The sequence below is a fragment of the Culex quinquefasciatus genome, chromosome 2 (assembly GCF_015732765.1).
Source record: "Culex quinquefasciatus strain JHB chromosome 2, VPISU_Cqui_1.0_pri_paternal, whole genome shotgun sequence".
NCBI classification, from domain to species: domain Eukaryota; kingdom Metazoa; phylum Arthropoda; class Insecta; order Diptera; family Culicidae; genus Culex; species Culex quinquefasciatus.
Window position 1 is genome coordinate 217,184,276 of NC_051862.1, and position 19,064 is coordinate 217,203,339.

General features: G+C 34.7%; 1 protein-coding gene across 1 annotated transcript in view; it reads right to left on the reverse strand.

The window, feature by feature from the left end:
* The window catches only part of LOC119766499, a 65,382-nt gene extending 62,914 nt beyond the window's left edge, over nucleotides 1-2,468 (reverse strand). Inside the window, exon 1 of the mRNA XM_038251085.1 lies at nucleotides 1,490-2,468. The gene's annotated coding sequence lies outside the window, so the exon portion shown is untranslated. The remainder of the gene's footprint in view (nucleotides 1-1,489) is intronic.
* Nucleotides 2,469-19,064: the final 16,596 nt, after the last annotated feature.

Below are 19,064 nucleotides of genomic sequence, written 5' to 3' on the forward strand. Positions count from 1 at the left end.
ATTTTTGACATAAGAAGTTTCTTGAAAAAAATGAGAATTCTTCAAAACATTTTTGCATTCTTTTTTAAATAAAAACATGAAAAATCGTATTATATAATAATTCAAGGGTTCTTTACATTCATTGAACATGACAGTTTTGACTTATTCTAAGAGATATTTTCATTTAATTTTGTATGTTTTATTTTTGTTTCGCACTTGAAATCAAAGTTTTTATATAAACAATAATTCTGTCATGTTTTGTTTTTTTTTTTTCAAATGATTTTATGATTCTTCATGAGATTGTTACAAATATTTTTCAAGGTTTTTGTCCCTCTCCCTTCAAAACATTTTTTTTTTTCAAAAAACTTGTTAAATTGAATTTAATTACTGATGAAAACAATTGATTTGAATTGATTTGCGCTATTTAAACATTTTTTTTTTGCAACACTTATAAAAGGAAATTGCTTGCCACTTGTCTACTGAACTATTTATTACTTAGAACTTTTCAGTTCAAAATGTTTCTCAGATACTGAAATCGAACGTCATAGTTATGATATGCCAATATTTGCTGCTTAGTGGAAACACTTGCCCCTAAAAGATTTTTAATTTATTCAAAAGTAATAGTAATAGTAATTTTATTTGGCAACTATATCCTGTTAGTTAGACTTTTTACTAGGGCAAGAACAATCTCTTTGTTATTACATTTGCTTCCATTTCTAGTTTGTTGCAAAAAAATCTATCTTCTTCATTCTTTATTACACATATCAAAACACTTTATTTTTTTAGCTTTATTATTCAACAGGATTTTTTTTTATTAAATCTTAACAAAATTTCAAGGAATGTTTCTGTTTAAATCATACAAAACCTAGATCAGGTAGTGCTTCTCTTCACGCAGAACCATTTAAGGATTGTTATTAATCATTCATCACCCAGCACCAGCAGAGATAATCCCACCTTCATCTTCGCTACACAAACATTCACCGACGTGTGTCATCTCAGCGTTACACAATTACATTTACTTCGACTCTTCTTATTCAACACCAGCTAGTGCTTAAACATAACAGAACACAACTTACGGGATCATCACGGATCACTGCCTCGGCGTTTGCTGATGCTCTTTTTGCTTTCCCAGCAAAACCACCTCCAACAAACCAACAAACGAAGTAATTGAATCATCAAACGACGCACTTTCCATCAATTTCCACCAACATTCTGTGGTTTTCCCTCCGTCTCCTTCTCTTAGCTCTTCTGTTGCTGCATCACATCCGGAACAACACCTTCATCATCTTCTCCATCGCCACCCTTCGCTGAAACAACATTAATCATTCATTTCTTTCTGTCATCTGATAGCCACCGATTCGGGATCTCTCTCCCCTTCTCGATTTACGCTGCATTTCCTCACTAAATTTCAGTAATTAAATTTGCACCACCCCCTGCTTTTTCCTGTTTCGAAATTACCCTCTTAATTCACAACCACAACCCAGAAAGAGAACACACACACCGAAATTACCTCAACTCAATGGTTTGAATTTCCCGCCGTGCCCAAAATCCACCTTAAAGCTAACCTTAAAGCTGCTTCCACAATCGATTTTCAGCGCGGACGACCTCCGCTCTCCTTCGTTTGATCCTTCGTTTGACTTGGTCGATTTACACAACCGGTGTCAACTCTGTTTGTCTGTGTCAATTACAACACTTTTTCGTTTTTCTCCAGTGAGTTTTTCTTTTTACTTTATTTTATTTTGGTTTTCTCAAATTTCCTCACATCCACAATATTTTTTTTGATTTGCGGACTCTTTCCGACGCCCACTCACGACGCCGCCGACAAAGTCGACGCGACGCTGATCGTCATAATTCCAAGCGACGACGGGCCGCCGATCAAGATCATCATTTTCGCAGCGAAGCGAAATATTCTTGGCACACTTGGATCTCGCCCTCAAAACATTCCTCTATCACGAAAAGTCGACGAAACAACACGACGACGGCGACGAAAACAGCTGACAGTTGGTGCTGCTGCTGCTGCGGCGACGACGACGACGCGACGCGTTCCTTCGAATATCCGCCAAAGACTGAGTACGTGAACGGGAAGATTGATAATTTTGATTTTTCATCGTGCCCCGGTTGATTCACCAACACACACTCACACCGGGGGAAATAGAGAGATTCACTCACACACTTGCGTGGAAAAGCGTGACACTGAGCACGAGTGTCGGGCTCGTCCTGCCAATTTGGCCCTTTGCGAATGTCGACTCCGTACGCCGACGGCGGAGCGTTCCGTGACAGCTGCTCGAAAAGAGAGAGGAAAACAACGCGCGAGTTGTAACAGCTGGCAGCGCGATCCTTAATCAGCTCATCTCGCGCTCTCCCGCTCTCTCTTTTCAACGTTATCCTCTCTCGAGCACGAGCCGAACCCGAAATCGCTGGGAAAATCTTTCCCAACCAAGGAAAACAACCCCTCGATCTAGACGGCACCTTAAATCGCACGATTTCACCTTAATGGAGCACCCGCAGTCGAGCAGTTTTTGACAGTTCGCTCCATAAGAAATACATTGTAGAAAAAAGCAAAAACTGCTCGAATGGAAATGCTCCATTCACGCAACTTCACCTTAATCCAAGTTCAAGTCGATCAACCCACTCACTAGCACACTAACACTCGACCTCGGACGTCGACGGCATCGCAAACCGGACCGGACCGCGACGACATGCCGTCCGTACGGGTTAAAAAGTTCCTCCAATCTAAGGAGGCCACCACCGCGAAAGGATTGCTCGAACTGCTCGAATCCGTTCGGAAAACCCTCTCTCATTTGAGAGCAAGGATCAGAGAGCGAGCGAGCGAACGAGCGCGCTCACCAACACAAACTCACGAGTGAGGAGGAGGAGGCCGTGGAAAACAACACAACAATCAACCCCCGGCAAGCCGCCGGGAAAGCCGTCGTCGTAGTAAGCGTCGTTCGAGGGGCCACCGCTTGTGCAACACGAGAGAAGAGAAGAGAGGGAGCGCGTACGCGACGCACGGCGTTGTAGCATAACAAGTGTGCGACGAAGGTGGTGTGACATTTTGCTGGTAGGGTGGGAAAGTGTTGCAGAGTGGTTGGAGAAGGGGCGTTTGGAAAATGTTGCGAGGGGGAGGAATTGTAATTCGAGCAGTTTCATTGCGATGATTTGTAGGCACCTGTTGATTTGAAGTGTACATTAAACAGACAAATTCTATTAAATACTTTTAAACTTTTCTACACGAAAAAAGGATAAAAGACAACAAATCAAACAGGAATTATTTTTAAAGTCAAACTACTATCGTATTCGTTTGTAGGTTCAAACAAATTGCACAAAGGATCAACTCAATAACATGGAAAATCATCACAAAAATTAGATTGTTGGAGATGATTGAGAAAAAATTAAGTCATATTGCAATTTTGTTCTACTATTTCATTATTTTTCCAAAAACTCATGCTCTATCGATCGTTCAACCTTCTATTGAAAAGCAGAATATAAAAGATAAAAGTATCGAAGAAGATTTGTCAGAACTAAATCAAAACAAGAATATTCGTAAATTTTAATAACTTTTTAGTTTTTCATAAGGCTGGTACAAATATTTTTAAAAGTTTTTGTCACCCCCCCCCCCTTCAAAATTGGAACGAAAAATCAGGGGGCAAAAAAAATATTTTTACAATAAATTTCAAAATTTCAATGAAAATTCCAGTGCAACCAACTGAAATCCAATTAAAATACATTCTCCTGCGTTTAAAATCATTTTTAGCATGTTTGGGTTTATTAAAAAATCTTAAGATTTTTTGAAAATTTTCGATGCAAAATCTTTTTTTTCGATACAATTTTTGTTTTTGTCAGATCTTAGATTTTTTAAAACTAATCATTGCAAAACAACTGAACTAGTGTAAAATGCATTTTAAAACATTTTTTTCATTTAAATGTGAAGACTATGGCTTGTTACTCGGCTTGTTATTTAAATTTTCTATTTTTTTATTTTTTTGCCCCCCCCCCCCCCCTTGACCTCGGCCAGGGCCGAGGGACAAAAACTTTTTTAAATATTTGCATCGGCCTAATCGAAAAAATATTTAGGCCAATGCATTTGTAAAATATGACAAATACAAATATTTTAGCGAAAACATTTTTTTTTGCTTTGATGTACATTTATTTTAAATACAAGAAATTTTTGAACAAACCCAAACATGCTCAAAATTATTCTAAACGCAGGGGAATGCATTTTAAATTGATTTCATCTGATTGCACTTGAAATTCCATTAATATTTTGAAGTTTTATGATAAAAAATTTGGCTCATTTTTTCAGCTCAATTTATTTTAAAAATGCTGTTTTCGTTTACTGAAAAAGCTTCAAAAAAATCAAACCATCCACATTAACGACCCCCGGGTCTTTTGTGGTCTCTAGAGAGCACCCAAACCTCTTTTTACTCCAAGGAACCTTCCACCCCAGTGTTTGAACTGACGACCTTTGGATTGCGAGTCCAACCTCCGCCAGCGATTCCACCGGAGTAGGCTTGGTTTGGTGTGTTGTTTGTACTTATGGCATGGAGACGACTCCTACACCTGGAATGACTTAACGGCCTAACAACAACCAAGGCCGGGACTGACATTTTACTTCCTCATCCGATGGAAGGTTGGAGCAGATGGGAATCGAACCCAGAATCATCCGCTTACAAAGCGGACAGCGTAACCATTCGGCCACGCACTGCCACGCACATTGAAAAAGCTTACAGCATTGAATAAAAACAGATTGCAAAAAAACTGAAACTTCTTAATAACTTTACAAAACAACAACAAGAAACTCACCTTTATTCAAAAATGATTTTGATTTAAACAATTTTTTCGTATATTAATTTCAATGAATTTGTCAGACGAGGATTTTATTTTTTGCAAATATATTCAAAGATATGGATTTCTAAAACTTCCTCATTCCCCCCTAAGAATGGTAATTTCCCCCCTCCCCCTCACCAAATTCCAAAATATCTCCAAAAAATCAGGGAAATAAAAAAATATTATTGCTGAAAATGTAAATTTTCATTGCAATAACTTATTGATTGTAAACTATTTCAAATACATTGTATAGCGTTTATTATTGGATTTTAATTCAACTTTAAGACTTTGGCAAAAAAAAAATAAAATAAATTCGTAACGAAAAAAGTGTTAAGTATTTTGTGAGACTTTTTGTTTTAACATTTTTAATGTTGGGCTTGAAATTTGAATTTTTTGCTTTTGCTTTTCGTCACTAAAAAAAACAACACTGAAAAGTACTCTCTCCAATTCCGTCGTGAAACTCGTTCTCGAGCAACAAAAAGGCCAATTTTTCTCTACCAAAATAATAGAATGGAAAATTAATACCTTTTCAGCACTCGTTGTTTTTTGTTTTTTTTTTACGGTGAATTTACTCAATACTTGGGTGTTTGATATAAAATTCAATTGAAAAAGAGTTTTTTGCAATTCCGTCGTGAAACTACTTACTTTTCCTGTCATTCTTGAACGATGAAATAGCCTACTTTTCTGTACCAATAATAACAGAATCGAATAACAACACTTTTCAAAATAAATGCTGAAAAGTTCTACTTTTCAGCACTGAAATGGGTGCTGAAAAGTTGAACTTTTCAGCACTTGTTTCGAAAAGTAACACTTTTCAACATTTTTTTGATTTAAACGATTTATTGACAAAATACATAAAAATTTGACTTAAAATTTCACACAATGAGTGTTTTTCGGAATTGCAAAAAATGTTGTATGGAACTCGATGCAAAACTTGATTTTTTCAGCACTCTTCGTATTTATCCAACTCGGTGAACCTCGTTGGATAAATGTACGACTCGTGCTGAAAAAATCCTCTTTTTGCAACTTGTTGCATAAACTACTATTTCGTAATTGCAAAAAAAAGTTGTAAGCAACTCGTGGCAAAACATAATTTTTTCAGCACTCGTCATATTTATCCAACTTGGTATACCTCTTTAGACATATGTACGACTCGTGCTGAAAAAAATCTTCTTTCTGCAACTTGAAGCATAAACTTCTATTTCAACACCTATCTAAGTGCTGAAAAGTTCAACATAATAACACTTTTATTGAAATACTTGTCGATACTATTTCGGAGTTTGACACTTATCTTCAAGGCAAATAACAATCAAACAATTCAAAGGGTGTTTTTCAGAATTGCAAAATAAAATATTCAGCTCTTTGCCGAACTTCATTTTTTCAGTAATCTTCTTGGTGAACCTCGTTGGATAAACGTACAACCCGTGCTGAAAAAAATCTTCTTTTTGCTATTTGTTATCATAAAACCTCTATATTGTCTACTTTTTACAATTATAATTGTCTTTATATTATTTAAAACATCTATCTAAGCGTACACTTCACAATAACTGAAATTCTTAAAATTTATTAAAAATTTTTGCATAGAAAGCTATCAAATTGGAATGTCCACTTTTATAGACAAATAACATCCTAAGACTAGTGGAACATGTCGGCAAAGTTTAAGTGAAATTTGAAAATTATATTAATAGATCCATTTGTGAGTAAAACCTATGAACTAAATACATTCAAAATGAAAAAATACTGCCGAATCAAATGAAATTCTGTATCACTATCATAATCAGACCAAAATTCTTAGTCAATCTCAAAGTCGCAGGGTCGCTTTCCATAGTATCGCATATGTTGTTATGTCGCCATTAAAACCATTCATTTAAGTTTCAAAAATAGTTCTCATTTACCGTGAACGAATCACGCTCCAAATGAGACATTGACTGATGAATTGATTACGATTAATTTGCCATTTTGTTTCTTAGGAGCAAAAAAATATATAATGTTCAATAAAAAAATTATTAAATGTGAGTTTCTGTTCGAATCAAGAAAATTTAAAATATATTATTAAGCTATGACAAAATTATATTAACAAAAGTAACTGTTCCACAAGCAACTTATTACCCCAAACGATCGCAACTTACTTACAATTTGGTTACAATGTTGCAAAACGATCGATCGAACCTCGCTGCTAGCTCTCAGATAAAGACCAAACTGCAGAGCAAAAAGTGTCACCTAAAACCACAACACACACAGACAAGAGTTCAAGAGAAACGATTTGAAGAATTTACTTGCACTCGAAGCCAATTGCCAATTCATTACGGTGTGTGGTGCCATTGCTTTGCATTAGACTCTTTTCAGGTTGATTAAGTGAGACAGCAAGTGAGACAAAGTGGAACTTGGGACGAGTACACTAAACACACATGGTTTTTTGGCTGGTGAGCAAAAGTCTGGCTAATTTTAAGCACAATCGATTTGGTATTAATAGATTTTGCTTGGTTTAGTTTTTGAAATTGTTTATTCTTTTAAATTTTTGAATTATTTTTTGTAGGGTTGAAATTAATTTAATTTGTGTTTGGAGTAACACACTTTCCAAACTGTGGAGGGGCCACATTTCCGACCTACTTCCCACTCACATCGCGTCAATCTACCTCCACTTCCTCGACCTTCCAACCCAATTCTGGACGACCCGCGCCACCTCACTTTCCGAGCTTGACGTCGCTCATCAGTTTTTCATACTTTCATCATATTCCGAAAGGAACACCTGTTCCAATAAATTTATAATGCGACACCGGCCCGACCGTCGACTGCACTGAGTTGAACACAAACACACACACACGGCTTTTTTACACGGACTAACGCTTAGTTTTTCCTTCTTCTTCGTTCTGGTTAGTAGCTGCGACCAACGGTGTGGTGCCAAGCCGCATGTTTCGAGATTCATGGAATTTTTAAGTCGGATCTGCTCTTTTTACGGCCCGAACTCGATCTTTTTCTTTGGGTGGATGTCACTGGAGGGTACCGTGTGATAGGGTAAGCTTGCTTTTCAAGCCTAAAAATAGGTATCATGTTGAGCAACTTATTTAAAGGTAACAGTTAAAAGCCTAAAGATATGCCACGCAATGCAAACATTGTATGGAAGATCTGATGTTGGTTGTATTTCAAAGTGACCTCACCATACGGTTCCCAACTTAGACTTGACCTTTTTTACCCCGTGCGTAAAAGTAGTACATCTACTTGGTAATTGCGGTGACGCCGTTATTTTTGGACCGATTCGGAACGAAAAACTCCAATTTCATCGTCGACCCCGCCACCAGAACCCATAATTAATTTGGACTATACCATCGGTCTTAATTTAACGACAAGATGTTTTGACTCGGCACGTGTGGATGAGACTTTAGAGGGAAAAAGCACGCGTCCACTCAGTCAGTACTATTACCTACTAGTTGGATCGCTGGTTGCGGGTTATAAATAATAGCCCTAGGAGAAAGGATAGCTCTGGCGTCGCGACGCCTGGCTTCATCTTTGTCATCAGTTGGATGCAAAGCAGATCATCCTAGTCCCCTTTTGGCAGAGACTCTTGCAGGAATGAGGAAAAGTCGCGTGATTTTATCTGATTTGGCAAAGTATGACATGGGCAGAGTTTCACTAATTATTTCAAGTCAGATTAAGCTTCTATAAATTTGTTCATCGGTTTAATATTTTTAAGAAAATTTAAAAACGATTTTATTTCAGTCAATATAATGAATGTTTTATTCATCAAATCATCCATTGAAACCACTTTAAAAATGTTAGACACCATAAAAAACTATTTTTTACGAAAACAAAATACTCAAATAACAGTTACTGGATCAATTGTCTTGCAAACATCAGATTTTCATCAAAACAGTCATCCCGCATATTCGAAACATCAAGAAACTCTCAGTTCCTAAAATTTATGAGAAATAAGGCAAATTGTTATCGAAGTTTTGGATCTTCCCCCTTAAAAATTCGATCAGAATTGTGGTGCTCAAAAAATAATATTGGTAGAATATTAATTTCTGTTGAACAAACTTTTATTATATAAAATATGGAATGTTTCAATAAAAAATCACAAAAAGCATAACTGTAACTATGTACTCTGTGATATTTTTTGGCTGAATATTTTGAAAACTAGGCTTTCACACATACCGTAAACTGGGGTAACTTTGATAGGATTTTTATTTATTTTTTGAATATATTCCAGTTGGTAAGGGTTTTCTCAAAACTACTATTTTTAAAACATGTACTAGGTTAGGCCACACAAAGTCCATGCACTATTTTTGAAAAAAAGTTTTTTCAATAGTTTTTAAAACAAAAGTTGCGTTGAAAATTCTTATTTTGAATACCGGGGTGACTTTAATAGTCAAAATTTTTGTTGTTAATATCAGGTTAAAGGTGTTCAAATTTTATTTTTGCGTCGAATGTACCATGGCTAAGGTTGCTGATATAGTTTTTTAACAAAACAAATTAATGTTTACATTTAGTTGACTAAGTTTATAGGCTTTTTAATAAAATACATATAAATTTTAGGTAAAATTGTTAAAAAGTCAGAATTTTGCCTGAAATTTGAAGTACCTTGAACCTTTCTCTACTCCGGTCAGTATGATTTAATGCAATTCCGTACGTATTTTGTTTATACTCTTCATTTTGCGAAAAATTCTCGAATCTATCGAGGTGACTTTGATAGATTCGAGAATTTTTCGCAAAATCAAAGTCACCCCGTTTTACGGTACTCGAGTTTGTGTGGGGAAATCGAAAAAAAACATTTATACACCCAAAGGAAAAATATATCTCAAAATCTGCAACAGTGGATTTGCTGCAGAAAATGTTTTATTTTATTACATTTTTTGCAGTAAGCCCATAGATCATTTTTGCCCGCGTGTAAAGACGTCAGCGATCTGCAGTTCTCACCAACACATATAACGCTGGTACGTCCCCGAGCAACACTCCAGAGAGAACATCATGTTCGCGCTCTGTCCCTCACTATTCATCAAGCGTCCATGGCGCGGTGGTAGCGTGTCGGATCAGCAACCTAGAAGTTGATGGTTCAATCCTGTTAAGATTTTTTTTCTGCAATACAATCAATCTGCCGTCGGTAATGTCGATAATTGTCGGTAACGGGCAAAAATGTCATACCCCTATATCGCAAAAAATGCATGAGTACAGATTTCATGCAGATTTTGATATACTTTCATGCCGCCATGTATCACAATCATGTGACCGCCGGTTGGGTGTAGAGAAACATTTTTTCGACAATTTTTTCAGCAGGTTGCGCTGTTTCCATTCAAATATTCACGAAAGTTTGATTCTTATCAGGAATTAAATCTACACTTTATCGAAAAAACCAAAGCTGTACAACTTGGCCCCAATAAGCGATTTTAAAAAAAGCATTTTTTGTATGAAGATCATTATTTTACCAACTTCAGCCTTGAGTATCAATGAGCTAATATTGGCCAAAGTCACTCGAAATTTGCCAAAACGTTTAAATAACCTAACAGTTTTCTGCTAAGTTGTGCTTTCTGAGCCCCGTATTATCCATACAAAATATTCAGATAATCTAGAATCTATATCTTGAGAAATGAATTGCTGATGAATTTTGTGCCTTGGGCAGAGATAATTCAAGAAAAAATAAGTACCGTAATCTAGGGTGAATCGGGACTACAGTCTGAATAGGGACAGCAGTTTTTAGACCACTTAAAGCTTTTAAATTTAGAAATGGATGTACACATTTTGTTGGTCTGAGTCTGTGCTAACCGAAACCAACCAGAAAAATCACAATATTGCGCTCCAACATGGTTAAAACTGCTGTCCCAATTCGCCCCATGTGTCCCGATTGACCCCAGTTTACGGTACACTTTAAACAAAATTTATCACTTTTCACTTTTTTTTGAACATCAATTTAAAAAATCAACAAACACTTTTTTGAAAATTTAATTTTTTGTTAAGGAGGACAAAAAGACTACTTTTGAGGTAGGACAAAAATTTCATTTCTGCAACGCTTATTTTTATTAAACTTATTAATTTTGGAAAATTCTGAAAAGGTAAAAATCAATTATTTTTATTTTTGATACACATTTTGATTGGAATTCGAAAAAAAAAAACTTATCAAAAAGAAGAAAAAAAATGGAAGATCAGGAAATTTCTTTAAAAAAATTATTAAGACGCTTAAGATTGGACCTGTAGTAGAAATACAATCACAAGAAAAAAGAACAGAAAAATGTTTTTGTTTGTTATTTCTCAAATTTTCCATCAATTTTTTAAATGCCAAAATTCAATTTTAAGTCCTTCTGTAAAAAATGTTTATTTGAAATCCAGATCTATCATTTTAAAAGAGTTTAAGATGTAAAATTTATCAGAAATTAATTTTCTCGTGATGCAGATTCTCGAATCTTTCGATACCATTTTTGTACTGACAGCAGTCAAATTGGCTTCCATTTTCCAATAATCCATTTTCCAATCTATTTTTGATCTTAAAAAGCATTGGCAAGAAAATCTAATTAATTTAATGAAATTTGATTTTTTTTCTTGGGTTCACAACTTTGGCTGTGTTTTTGGTAACATTTCTCTACACCCAACCGGCGGTCGCATGATTTTGATGCATGGCGGCATGAAAGTATATCAGAATCCGCATGAAAACTGTCCTCATGCATTTTTTGCGATATAGGGGTATGACATTTTTGCCCGTTACCGATAATTATCGACATTACCGACGGCAGATTGATTGTATTGCAGAAAAAAAATCTTAACAGAACGAGGATTGAACCATCAACTTCTAGGTTGCTGATCCGATACGCTACCACCGCGCCATGGACGCTTGATGAATGGTGAGGGACAGAGCGCGAACATAATGTTCTCTCTAGAGTGTTGCTCGGGGACGCGCCAGCATTCTATGTGTTGGTGAGAACTGCAGATCGCTGACGTGTTTACACGCGGGCAAAAATGATCTATGGGTTTGCTGCAAAAAATGTAATAAAATATAACATTTTTTGCAGCAAATCCACTGTTGCAGATTTTGAGATATATTTTTCGTTTGGGTATAGCAAAATTTGAAAAGGGCGTATGACAGCTTGAACTATTTCGCAAATTCTCAGGCTACTTTTTCACAAATTTCGAAGTATTAAGCAAAAGCATTTTATAGCAAAAAAATAAATAAGGCCGTTGCAAACATTTTTCAATGTTTATGTCGCCCCCCCCCTTCAAAATTGGTCCGAAAAATCAGGGGGCAAAAAAATATTTTTTCAAAACAATATCAAAATTTCAATGGAATTAGAAGTCTAATCAACTGAGAACAATCTAAAATGCATTTTTCTGCATTGATAATCATATGTAACATGTTTGGACTCGTTTAAAAATATTTTTAACTTTTATGAAATTACAATGTACAGCTCCGCATAAACTTTTTTTTCTCGCAAAAATAAAATTTTCGTCAGTACTTGGAAATTTTGGAAATCAATGATTGCAAAAGAACTGGACAGGTATATGATGCATTTTAAAACACTTTTTTCACTGAAATGTTGACATCGTGGCCATTAATTTCAATTTTTAACTTTATTTATTTTTTTGCCCCCCCACCCCCCCTCAACTTTGATCAGTGTCGAGGGACATAAACTTCAAAAAAAAATTGCAACGGCCTAACATGCAATAAAAAAAGCAAAAACTGAAAATAAAAACCGGCAAACAAATTAAAAAAAAACCGTCATCAGGGGTGACGTTTGGTCTGGGGGGTGAGATTGGGCCATACAAAATTGCTGACCTCTGATGATGGTAAACAAAAAAATCAATAGCTTAAAAACATAATTGAAAGAGGAACAATAAACCACACACCTTATAAAATCTGAAACTTAACAAATTAAATGCAAATAAATATTATTAAATTGAAACAAGAAAACATAAAAGAAGATTTTTTCGTAATAAGAGTTGCTTAAAATGACATTCTAAAAATAAAAATTGAAAAAATAGCACAAAAGGGTTTAAGCATAAAACAATACAAATCATTTGAAAATATATTCTTGTTACATCTTCCTTTAATAAGTTGAGCTGCAAAGCTGCAAGGTGAATTTATCCCAGATTAGTTAAACAAAAACATCAAATCATTCCAAAAACACCGTGTTTCTTTTTGTGTCTCACGCGTCAAAATAGTCGCCGTCGTCTATTCCCAGCAGGTTCATCCCCATCTAGACTCTCATCCTAATTTATTATTTCTCTCCACGGCCGAGATGATTTAGGTGATGGTTGCCGTAAATTCACGCTAAAGATTCATCAATGTCCGTTTGTCACATTTCGGCGACGGCGGCCAGAATAGAGCATAACTCAATCGTAGAGCCCGAGTTCACTTGATTTGCGATTTGCTGCCTAAGGGCAAATGGGAGCTTGGCTTGGGGGTAGGAAAATGTCTAAATTTAGAGAGAGAGCCAGGAGACAGGTGAATATGAGCAGTTAATTGGCGTGACGATTGGCGGTGAAACTTCCTAAAGCAAGCAGTTGGCGGACAGGTGTTGCCAAGTGTTGATTGGAGATTTTACTGTAAAAATAGTTACATTAATACAATAAGAATTGTTAATTCAAGAAAAATCATTTTTTCCCTCCGTGTCATCCAGATGTTCCTAAATCATGAGGTATGCAAAAACCCACACACAAAATTGCACCCAAAAAAGATAACAAAATAAAACCATGCCAAACACGCGACTACCCGCGCTCCGTGGCTCCTCAAATTTCACAATTTCAGTGTGTCCCACACACGATTACCACCACCAACCATCATGTGGCACCTTTAATCCACCCATATTTTTTTCCACTGCTGCTTCTGAAGTCTCGGTCTCGGTCCCCAAACGTCAGCATTAATTCAAATACAGATTAAGTAAACAGAAAATAAAAACCTTCGGCGTGTAATAAACAAAAAAAGAATTATGGGTATGGGTGGACGGACAGGAATGCACGCACCAATACTAGGGAGAACTGTTTTAACGTGTGATAAGCGTGCTTCTTTAAATTGAGGGTGAAAATATTTAGTAACTTATATTTAAAAATTAATTTGAAAATTCTATAAAATTTGTTTAGCTTCAACCCTTTTACTTTTTTTAAAGAAAATTTAAATTTGACCCACTGTGTTTAACCACCCGTGGCTAAAACCGTTTGGCGAGATTGAAATACTTAGTATTTGTTTGTGTACACAATATGGCCGGTACGGTGAGCGACGTTGGTGTGGTTATTATTATTATTGTTGATGTGGTGGGTATTCTCGAAACACACGGCACTGATAAGATAAGGAATGGTGGCCTGGTGGTGGATCTTCGGAGCATTCTCTCTCTCTCTGGCGGTGGCTGTTGCGTCAAATGTGGGCACATGTTTGCAATCAAATTGTAACGGGCAGATGGGAATGTAAATAGTTGTAATAGATTCAGCTTTAAAAACTCTTTCTAAAACAATAAAGAATTGCTTTAACACATCGAATAAAAAATAACATTTTAAAATATCTTACATCAATTAATATAACTTATTTCGTAACCAAATCATTTAACATATTCAAATACAGTCTACTGACTTTCAATAATATGTGTATATTTATGTAGTTAAGTAAATAAACAGTTACAATTTTGATGAAAGTGCAGTAGAAAGAGATTTTTTCATAAATAATAATTCGGTCGGCCATTACAAATTTTATTTCAAGTTTTTGTGTCCCCTTAAAAAATGAGGAGGCAAAACCAAAATTACTTAAATTGATATTTTCATGAAAAAAGTTTGAAATCGTTAGTAAACGATTCAAAATACTTTGTATATCGTTTATATATGCATTTGAAATCAAATAAAAACTTTTAATCGTTATGCAAATTTTGAATTTTGGAAGCACAGATCGGTATGAAATTTATAAAATTGGGAAACATAATATTTTCATAAATTCATCAATTTTAAATGAAGTTTAAAGCAATAAAAGATATTTCTTATTTCGAAATTTAGAAAAATCAGGAAAGACAGGAGGATATAAACTTTGAAAAATATTTTAAGGGGCCTAAATAATAAAATATAAAAATTGAAATGTCAACATTTGCATACAAAAAGTGTTCTAAAATGCATTTTACACCTATTGTTTTGCAATCATTAGTTTTCAAAAAATGTAAGATTTAACGAAAACAAACATTTAAGCGAAAAAAACTTTTTGCAATACTGAACATCGACAATTTTCAAAAATTCAAACGATTTTTAAATCAGCCCAAAAATGATTCTAATCGCAGAGGAAAGCATTTTAAATTGATTTCAGCTGATTGCACTTTCCATTGATATTTTGAAGTTTTTTTATTTTTTTGTCACTGATTTTTTGGGCCAACTTTAAATGAAATTTGTACCAGCCTTTGAAAAGTATTTGCGTTGGCCTAATCAGTTTTTGAAATACTTTGAAAAAAGGTAAAAATATGTTTATTTTAATGCAAAATCAGATTGGAAATCAAAAAAAACTTTTCAAAAACAAAAAAAAAAAATCGAAAATGCGCTCTTTGCAAAAAACGGTTATTTTCTGGAAGTTCAGAAAATTTCAACTAAATTTGTTTAAAATGCTTTAAAGATTTGGCTTATAGTTGCTGAAAAAACAAAAAAATAAGGGAAAAAATAGAAAAATGTTTTTTTGTTACTTTCCATTTTATTCCCTAAAAATTTGAAGTGCAGCTATGCAATATTTCTTATAAAAATGTTTTCAAAAATCTATCAGGTTTATCATTTAAAAAGAGCTTAAGATGTAAAATAATCAGGAATATCTTTTCTCTTGATACAGATTCTAGAATACTTCGATAAAATGTTGAATTGACAGTACAGTAAATTAAAAAATCCAAGGCCAAAACTCGGAGGAGTAACCATTTTTTAAAATATAAAATTGCAAAATATAAGTACTTGAAATTAAAATAAAAGTGGCTAATGTTCAAAAGATAGCAAAAATCTGATTTTTTGTGAACTCAAAAAAGTAATTTTACAAAATCTTTTTTTTATTGTTAATTCAATATTCTAAATATATTTTATATTGTTTGAAAATTTCGAGATAGGATGCGAAAAAGTAAAAAAAGATCAAATCTGCCTCATTTTGGCAGCGATTGGTTTAGCCGTCGATTGGCGCAATGGGATTGAATGTAGTTTAAAAAGCAGTTTTAGTATCTTATTATTTTTATATATTTTTTTTATTTTATTAGGATTTGAAAACCAACACAAAAAGAACGCGATTTTGCAAAAAAAATATGTTGCTGATATCGAATTTGATGTTGAACAAAATTTTAAATGTAACATTAGATTAGCAGTTTTTGCAAATTGTATGTGAAATAATTTAAATAAAAATGTATGCAATGTACAGACATTTCAAAATATAAGGCAATTGTGAGCTAATCAACCTGCTTCCAGTATTTTTTTCAATTTGCAAGTTAAATACTGAATAGATGACTTCAAAATTTGACTTGCGATTATGCCAATGATTTGATAAATGTATTTTTTAAGGGAAAGTTTCGACCTTATTTTTGACTAACATCCTCTCTTGAATCCTATTATCGAATTTAATTTGCTAGATCTGAAATGCTTAAATACATGCAGATGATAATCTTGATATGTAGAATTTTATATCATAAAAACCATGCAAACATAATTCGGAGAAATTGAGTTTTCATAGTTCAAAGTTGGCAAAAAATAGCGGGGTGAAGTGCTAACTTTGCGAGCACAATTCCATGAAATTGTACCATTAAAACACTTTGAAATATGTCATACTCAGTAACAAAAGCATGTTCATATGAGAACAATTTGAATTTGATCAGATTTTGTGTCAGAAAAAATGTGTAGAATTGCCACGACAAATGTTTATATTTACAGCTTTTCCCTATTTTTAAAAATAATTTTCAAAAAAAAAAAAAACTCGAAAATTGCACTTTTGCACATAAATGGGCAAAAATACATCGATAAATAGGTAATTTTCAACCATTGTTGTCCCCGTCTACAAAAAATATATGTTATACTAATTCTCTGAAACAATCTTATTAAGTCAAAACTCAACATCAGTTCTTATTCTAGAAATTGCACCAAACCCCAAACAACATCAATTGTTACAACAAAAAAAAAGCACTACTCACCATTACCATCGATCGTTTGTTCAACTACACGATCCTCCTTGCCGCTCTCAAAGACACAGATACACACATACAGGGAGAGACAGTGCAGACCTTCACAACACATGCACATGTAGAAGAATGCAAACAACACCTCACAGCAGCAGGCGGTGGCGATCATCCAGAAGCACACAGGAACAACACTTTTTTTTGATGATGATTTTAGTGCAAACTCCACGTGGTGCACGGTGGGAAAAACAACTCACACGACACGAAACGTTGTGCAAAACACGCACTCACACAAAAAGGTAAAAGGTAAAACACGGAAAATTTATGTATTTACAGAGAGTAGAGAAAGGTAAAATTCAAGGACAATTCAACAAACAACATAGAAACACGACAGTACAGAAAAAATAAACACAGAAAAAATTTCAGGTTGCAAAAAACTACACGATGCTTTACAATAAAAACATATAAAAGAAACACGTTGAAATTTTCGCTAAAAAAAATTTCCGCTCGATTTTATTCGATGCGAGAGAGGCGCCGTTACCGAAGAAACTGCCGAAGTCGACGCGACGCCCCGATTGCTGCGTCGTCGTGATGATGATCCGATCAGTTTTCACTTCCGAGCATCGTCTCCGTTTCGTCCTCCTATCAGCAGCAGTTACAGGCTGCTTCGCGCGCGCCTACTTTGATTGTATTGGTGTGCCGCCCGGTGCCGATCGATCTGATAGTGAGGGAAATTTTGTTTTGCTTGCCGCTTTCTTGACTTGACGACGACAACGACATGATCTCGGCGTGTCTAATGTTGATGATAATTCAAGCTGATAGGCGCGATCAGCCTAGCTAGGAAGAGTATTTTTACTGTCAACTAGCGCGTCGAACGCGATCGGTTTTCATTACACGAAGCAAAACAGAAGCTGCAGAACCTTGACGAAGTAATGCGCCGACGACCGTGTCTTGCGGAGTGGATTTATGATCACATACTAAAGGAATAGGAAGAATAGTAGGCCGCCGAAGCGCGCGCGGTTTTTCAGGATTGGCGTGAACCAGCTCAAGCTACTTGGATCAAGCATGTTTGAATTTTCCTCTCTTTCAGTTTTGCTCTCTCAATTCGGCATTTTCTCGGTGCAGTATGGTTTCTCTAGATTGTTGTTTGAGTAGAACACGTGGACTTTGAATGCTCTTTCTTGTTCTCATTTTGTGGCTGATGATTCAAGTTTGGATTATGGCGCAGGGTTGCTAGAAGTAACCAAAATTATCAAAACGCATAAAATTTTGCAAAATCTTGTTAAGTGTTCAAGAAGTGAAGATTTTGTTTATGATAAAAATGTTTAAATAATTTTCAAGATCCAATTTTATTAAACTTTTTTGTCTCTCAATTTTCTCCAACATTCAGGCAAAACAAATAAAGCAAGCCGTACTAGATTATTCAAAAAGTTTTAAAATCGGAAGTCTAGTATCTGAAATCCCTCAATAATCAGGAATTCCCTCAATAATCAGGAATTCTGTCTTGATTTAAAACTTTCAAACTTTATTTCGAAAAGACGAATGACGAATTTGACGAATGATTTATTTTTTGACATTGAAATTCGCACCATTTTTTTGTGATATTTTTATTTTAAAATTGAGTGCTGTTTTGGTGTCACTTTGATAACGTAATTTTTTTGAATCACGTGAGTTTAATCCAAAAAACGGTACGCTTTTTAAATTATGTGTAGATTACATAAACGTTTTGTTAAAATTTGGAGTAAAACTTTTGATACAAGCGAAAAAAAAAATGATGAAAAGATTTTTGTTTTAAATTTTCGAAAGGCTTTTGAAAATAGGGACCACAAAAGTTGATAGACTACAATTTTAAAACTTAAAAAAGCATCGTTTGAATCTTGACATTGTAATCTCGCTATAATTCAGAAGTAATTAAAGCTTTCCGAAATATTAAATGATTTTTTTTTTCAAATTAAAAATTTTCGGGATTTTTTTGTAAAATGTGGATTTTATTTGAAATAAGTTTCATTTTTATTAATCATAGTTTAACATTTTACTAAAACCTATTATTAAAACTTCTTTTTAACTCAGTTCAAGATAATCATACACTTTGGCACCTAAGAAGAAAAAACGAGTATCGTAAACCGGGGTGACTTTGATAGGATTTCAATTTATTTTTGGAATATTTCCCAACTGGAA